Source organism: Pinus tabuliformis, chromosome 8 (assembly GCF_031772625.1).
Source record: "Pinus tabuliformis cultivar Carrire ecotype Pingquan chromosome 8, CPIR1, whole genome shotgun sequence".
Lineage (NCBI taxonomy): Eukaryota > Viridiplantae > Streptophyta > Pinopsida > Pinales > Pinaceae > Pinus > Pinus tabuliformis.
Genome location: NC_142294.1, coordinates 1,057,309,932 through 1,057,317,636, shown reverse-complemented (window position 1 = coordinate 1,057,317,636; position 7,705 = coordinate 1,057,309,932). Strand labels below are relative to the sequence as shown.

General features: G+C 45.1%; 1 pseudogene across 1 annotated transcript in view; it reads right to left on the bottom strand.

Moving 5' to 3' along the window:
* Positions 1-7,705, bottom strand: part of LOC149238982 (root phototropism protein 3-like) — a 111,362-nt pseudogene that overhangs the window by 1,884 nt on the left and 101,773 nt on the right. The gene's annotated exons all lie outside the window — the stretch shown is intronic.

Genomic DNA, 7,705 nt, shown 5'->3' with positions numbered 1-7,705 from the left:
CCCAAAGTGTACCCTCACTCATTCAAAGAAGAGTTTAGAAGTGGCTTACGATGTGATATTCTTCTTGCAGGCCGCCATAATGGTCATCTTCGAGAACCTGTCGACAACCACAAAAACACAGTAATTTCCATGCTTAGTAGAAGGAAGGCCGGACGTGTAATCCATGGAGATGGATTCCCAAGGTCGAATAGGGGTAGGTAGCGAGGTATAGAGGCCTTGCTTCTTGATGGTCGGTTTTGGCAATGGTGTAGGCAATGCATGATCTGATATACTTCCCGGCATCCTGTCGAAGATTCGGCCAATAGAAATACTTCTGCAGTACTGCCACTGTTTTCTTGACCTCGAAATGCCCAACAGCCGACTGTATTATGCTTCTCAAATAATCTTGGCACGCTCACTTGAAGGAATACAAAGGTGACCCAGTGGCATAACAAGGCATCCTAGAGGTGAAATATGGAACATGTTGACCCTCCAAGAGTGTTTGGTATGTGTGGTCGAATTTTGGGTCACTTCTGTAGAGAAGTGGCCAATCAGAAGTCTCGTGCCCACAAGATTTGAGCACGGTGGTTAACACCATGATTGGTGGTCGACTAAGGCAATCTACAACATTATTGGTGATGCCCTTCTTATACTTGATATTCGAATGGAACTATTGTAGGTATGTGGACCACTTCTGATGGCGATCATTCTGCAATTTCCATTGGGTCTATATGAACTTCAGAAGCTCATGGTCTGTGTGGATGAACGTTTCCTTCCCCAAAATGTAACGGTTCCATTGTCGGCAGGCCTGCACAATTGAATACATCTCTTTGTCATAAGTTGGATACTTCCAGACTATGTCTAAAAGTGTCTCACTATGATATGCCACTAGATGCCCGTGTTGAGTAAGGACTGCCCGATAACATAGCATAGTTAGAGGCATCTGTCTCGACCTCAAATCGTGTTGCAAGTCTGGTAATGCAAGCACTGGTGTCGAGCAGAGGCGATGTTTCAACTCTGTGAATGCCTTCTGTTGAGATTCATACCAAAATAATTTTACTTTCACTCCTCCATTGGTGACTTGAGTCAAGGGCCAAGTGATATGAGAAATTCCCAACACGAACTTGTGGTAGAAGTTGGCAAGACCCAGAAAGCTGCGGAACTCTGTTAGAGTGGTTAGAGATGGCCAATCTCGAATGACTTGGATCTTTGCTGGATCTACATGCACCCCCCGTTCATCAATAATGTGTCCTAGATACTGAACCTGGGTCATGCCAAAAGTGAATTTCTCCAAATTGACACATAACTTGTGTTGCCAAAGTGTTTGGAGAACCTGTCGGATGTGGTGGAGGTGCTCTTCCCAACTCTAGCTGAATATCAATATGTAATCCAAGTATACCACTACAAATGAGTTGATGAATGGCCGCAAGATGTCATCCATTAGCCTCATGAAGGTTGTAGGAGCATTCGTCAACTCGAAAGGCATAACCAACCATTCGAAAAGGCCCTCCTTGGCTTTGAAGGTAGTCTTCCACACATCAGAGGGTTCAATTGGTACTTGGTGATATCCTGACTTCAAATCGATCTTGCTGAAATATTTTGCCCCCTTCAATTGGTCCAGGAGGTCTTCAATCCGTGGGATCGGTATGTATTACGGACAACGATCTTGTTCAGCACCTGATAGTCAATACAGAGTCTCCAAGTCCCATCCTTCTTATGTACACACATGATCGGGCTCCCACAGGGTGATGAACTCAGATGGATGTGACCTTTCTGTAGCAGCTCCTAAATCTGCTTCTTGATTTCATCGTTCTCTAGAACGAAGCGCTGATAGATTAGTTCATTGGGCAGCTGTGCACCTGTGGTCAGATTGATGGAGTGCTTGACCTGACAGTGCAGAGGAACCCTTGCGGGGAAGGTGAAGACGTCCTTGTACTCCTCCACGACCTTGTCCATCTATAGTTGTCGTGCAAAGGGGCCTTATTTGGAGGTTGTGGCCACCGTCTTCTTCTTTCCTTGAGGGCGTATCATTATGAAAATAAATTTCCCAGTTTTGGAAATGAGCTTACTACATTGTTTTGCAGTAACCAAAGAGATGGCGGTAGGCGGTGCTACCTCTAGTATCTTGTACAAATTACTTCCCAAGTAACAATAGCAACACGAGGCCTTGATTCACACATAGCATGTCACTTCCACAAGTATGGTTGGCCTAGTAATACATCACAAACATCAAGGGGGCAAACGTCACACAATACCTCATCTGTGAAGGGCTTGATGTTGTATGGAAGGCGACACTACTGGCTCACACAAAGATCCCATCCTTCGTGAAGCCACCTGATGGTGTATAGTTGTGGATGTGTTGTGGTCGGTAAGCCCAGTTGCTTCATGACCTCTATCGAAATGAGGTTCTTTTGGCTCCCGTTGTCGATAATGAACTGTAGCGGGGAGCCATTTACCCACATCTGGGAGTGGGAGAGGCGCTCCTCCTCCTCTGGATCTTCGGGTCCTCCTTATGGATCTTCGTGGTGGCAACAGTGGTGTTGGGCTTTGCATCGATGATCTACTTCCCTTTGTCATTCCCCTTATCGGGTTCTGACTCAGAGTCAGAACATGCATCTGATTCTGAAACCTTTAGCTCGGCACGAGTGACTGCTTGGCCCGACACTCACTTGTGTTGTGAGTGGAGCTCTTATGAAACTCACACCACTTTCATGTCCTTTTTTGGCTTCGCGCACTATTCTTTGCTTGCAGCTTTGGTGGGTTGTCTTGGGCCACCCCGCCTTGGCTTTGTCCTTTGTTTTGCAGTTTGGGGCACCTTTCCCTTGCTTCAGATTCGCAGATCCAAAGTATCGCTTCTTCTGTTTAAACTTTTTCTCGATCTTGACGGCATATTGGTATGTCTTGCTGGCCGAGGAGATGTTCAAGAATTCTATTTTGTCTTGGATGTACCTATGTAGGCAGCCGCAGTATTTGAGTACCAAATGCTACTCCGAATCCTTGATACCCAACTTTCTACGAAGGGTATGGAAAATATTGGTAAACTTCGGCACGTCCTGGTCCCTTCCCTGCCGCAACATGGTCCACTTTATGTATTGATCATCATAGCTTCCGACAGGGTAGTACTACTTCTTGATGGCAACCCAGAATGAATTCCAAGTGGGTGTAACTGAAAACAGTGAGGCTGTACTTTCACCCTTCTGCTCGCAGTAGGTTTCCCACTAGTCCTTGACGTGAGGGGTGACTTTGAGAAGAGCAAAAGTAATCTTTTCCTGGCCGAAAAATTCATGAACAGAAAAATACCCTTCTAGCATATTTAACCATTTATCTACAACGTCTACATCTATCTGACCCTCAAATATGGGAATGTCAAAGTTAACTTGTACCTTAAAGGGTGTGGCGCTTCCAGAGTAGCTTCTGGAAGTAGATGTGTCACCCTTGGGTAGCCGCTGAAGGATCTGGGCAAAGTTTTCCATCATCACGTTCCTTTGTTGCTCGAGGGTCTCTTCGAGCAATATTTTGATAGGATCTCCTGCCACCTCGTCTTTCTTTTCATCCGCCATGGGAGGCCGTCGATATTTTCGAGGCTGGTCTTGCAAAGGTTCAACCAGTTCAAGCCCTAACTCCTTATATCCCAACCTCGTTGGGGACATGCAAAGAAAGATAGAGAAAGGGCAGACCGCTATGATACCACTGATCCATATTTAAACAAGAACACAACAAATTACACATATAACCATACATACAAAGATGCAGCAGAAACAATACTTCATTTCATTACTGTAAAATACTGAAATATGCTTACAAACAGAAATGTAAATAAACTAGCTAGGGCGATGGTAGCTTATCTCTGAGATGAGATGTGGCGGCTACATGCCTTTGAACTGTCTTACAATGAGGCTCGAAGGCCTATTTATTGTTGAGAAACAATGGAAAACCCTAAACATCAAAAAACATAACCCTAGGAGATGAAGCGCCAAACTATGGGCCCTGTTTTGGGTAAATTGGTACATCAACTTCTCGGGGTCATAACTTTGGCATATGATCTCTGTTTGATGCGCACACCTTGTTAGAAAGATCTATCCAAGGACTACAACTTTGAGAAGAGCAAAAATGGTCCATGGACCCATGTTTCTCCCATTTTTCCCAAAAAATTTGTTTAGGGCCTAAAAATGGCTCTGGAAGTTTAGGATCCGAAGAACTGCTAAAAATAGTAAACTATGTTACAATTAAGGAAACTGAAAAACTGAAAGAAACAATGATGGGGGTCCAAGTGGAATTGGCGAGTGGCGGCAAATATCCACTTGGATCATTCCTCCCCCTTAGGAAGCAATGGTACCCATTGTGTTGAGTTCCTCCATGAGATGAGCAAACTTTTGCTGAACTTGGTCCTTGGTGAGCCACTTGCCTTGGTGAAGGAGTTGGCCTACTTTGACAACTCGATACAGTTGGATATTCTTCTAGCGAGTGTTCTTGATCTGTGTTTCCATGATCTGATCAGTTGAATCTTGTTCCATGCAATTTGGATTTAACTCTGTGGGCATGAGCTATTCTGCAATGTTTGATGTGTCTAGTAATGGTGGAAAGTATGGTTGAAGGCGGTCCACATTGAACATTGGGTGCGGGCCAAGGAATGGGGGAATGTTGAGCTCAAATGCGTTGTCTCCCATAACCTTGGTAATGGTGTAAGGACCATATCAGAGTGGTGTGAGTTTCCGATAGGCTCCAGTAAGGCATTCCTTTTGAAAATGCAACCAGACTTCGTCGCCCACCTGAAACTTGTGTGGCACCCGATGTTGATCATGTTTCTGCTTGTACTTGGAATTTGATTTCTCTAGAATGTTGTGGACCTGCTGGCAAATATGTTGGATGTGGTCAATGAATTTGTTTTCCTTATCTATTTCGAACTGGACATGAGCCGAATCTGCTTGAGTAGCTGCAAATGACATGGCCACATCAATGGACATAGTGGCTAGCGAGTTGTGGAGAGCCCGATTATAGCTGTGCTAAACATAGAGGAGGCTATCATCCCATGTGCGTGGATGCTTTGAGTTGTACATGCGCATAATGTGTATGATCATCCTGTTGACAACCTCTGTCAGGCCATCAGTTTGGGGATTGAAGGTTGTGGACTTAGTGAGTTTGGTGTCCGGCATCAACCAGAGACTGGACCAAAATGTACCGGGGAACCTATTATTCTGATCTGATATGATAGACTATGGGATCCAAAAGTGTACACACACTCGTTCAAAGAAGAGTTTAGCAGTGGCTCCTGTTGTGATATTCTTCTTGCAGGCCGCCATAATGGCCATCTTCAAGAACCTGTCGACGACCAGAAAAAAACACATTCTTGTCCATTCTTAGTAGAAGGAAGGCCCGACATGTAATCCATGGAGATGGATTCCAAATGTCAACTAAAGGTAGGCAGTGGGGTATAGAGGCCTTGCTTCATGATGGTCGGTTTGGCAATGGTGCAGGCAGTGCATGATCTGATGTACTTCCCAACATCCTATTGAAGATTCATCCAATAGAAATACTTCTACACTACTGCCACCATTTTCTCAACCCCGAAATGCCCAGCAGCTCGACTGTAGTGTGCTTCCCAAATCATCTTGGCACGCTCGCTTGAAGGAACACAAAGGTGACCCAGGTGGCATAATAGGGCATCCTGGAGGTGAAAATCTGGAACATGTTGACCCTCCAAGAGTGTCTGGTATGTGTGGCCAAATTTTGGGTCGCTTTTGTAGTGAAGTGGCCAATTAGAAGTCTTGTGCCCACAAGAGTTGAGCACGATGGTTAACGCCATGATCGGTGGTTGACTGAGGCAATCTACAACATTATTGGTGCTGCCCTTCTTATACTTGATATTAAAATGGAACTATTGTAGGTATGTGGACCACTTTTGATGACGATCATTTTGCAATTTCCCTTGGGTCTGTATAAACTATAGGGGCCAGTGGTCTATGTGGATGATTGTTTCCTTCCCCAAAATGTAATGCTTCCATTTTCGGCAGGCCTGCACAATCGAATACATCTCTTTGTCATAAGTGGGATACTTCCGAACTGTGTCTGAAAGTGTTCATTGTGATGATATGCCACTGGATGCCCGTGTTGAGTAAGGACTGCCCCAATAGCATAGTCAGAGGCATCTGTCTCGACCTCAAATGGTTGTTGCAAGTTTGGTAATGCGAGCATTGGTGCTTAGCAGAGGTGATGTTTCAACTCAGTGAATTCCTTCTGTTGAGATTCAGACCAAAAGAATTTTTCTTTTGCTCCTCCCTTGGTGGCTTGACTCAAGGGCCAAGTGATATGAGAAAATCCCAACATGAACCTGCGGTAGAAGCTGGCAAGAGACAGAAAGCTGCAGAGCTCTATCAGAGTGGTTGGAGATGGCCAATCCCGAATGACTTGGATCTTGGTTGGATCCACATGCACCCCCTGTTCATCAATAATGTATCCCAGATACTGAACTCGAGTCATGCCAAACGTGCATTTCTTCAAATTGGCACATAACTTGTGTTGTCGAAGTATTGGAGAACCTGTCGGATGTGGTGGAGGTGCTCTTCCCAACTTTGGCTGAAGATTAGGATGTCATCCAAGTACACCACTAAAAATGAGTTGGTGAATGGCCGCAAGATGTCATGCATTAGTCTCATGATGGTTGCAGGAGAGTTCGTCAACCCAAAGGGCATAACCAACCATTCAAAAAGGCCCTCCTTGATTTGAAGGCAATCGTCCACACATCGGAGGGTTTGACTGGTACCTGGTGATATCCTAACTTCAAATTGATCTTGCTGAAATATTTTGGCCCCTTCAGTTGGTCCAGAAGGTCATCAATCCATGGGATCGGGTACCTATTATGGACAATGATCTTGTTCTGTGCTCGATAGTCAATACAGAGTCTCCAAGTCCCATCCTTCTTCTCTACCAACACGATTGAGCTCCCACAGGGTGATGAACTCGGATGGATGTGACCTTTCTGCATCAGCTCTTGAATCTACCTCTTGATTTCATCGTTCTCCAGAATGGAGAGCTAACAAATCGGTCCATTGGGTAGTGGTGTAGCTAGGCTCAGATCGATGGAGTGCTTGACCTGACAGTGCAGAGGAACACCTGTGGGGGAGGTGAAGATGTCCTCGTACTCCTCCATGCCCTTTTCCATTTGTAGTTGTTGTGTGGAGGGGCCCTGTCTGGAGGTCATGGCCACTGTATTCTTCTTTTCTTGAGGTCATATCATCAGGAAAATAAATTTCTCGATTTTGGAAATGAGCTTATTGAATTGTCTTGTAGTAATCAAAGAGATGGTGGTAGGTGGTGCTACCTCCGGTATCTTGTACAACTTATTTCCCAAAGTAACAATAACAGCATGAGGCCTTGATTCATACACAACATGTCACTTCCACAAGTATGGATGGCCTAATAATACATCACAAACATCAAGGGGGCAACGTCACATAGTAATTCATCTGTGAAGGGCTTGATGTTGTATTGAAGGTGTCACCGCTGCCTCACGTGAAGATCTTGTCCTTGGTGAAGCCACCCGATGGTGTACGGTTGTGGATGTGTTGTGGTCGGTAAGCCCAGCCACTTCATGAACTTTACGAAATGAGGTTCTTTTGGCTCCCACTATCGACAATGAACTGTAGCGGGGAGCCCTTTACCCACATTTGGGAGTGGAATAGGTGCTCCTCCTCCTCTGGATCTTTGGGTTTTTCCTTCTTGATCCTCG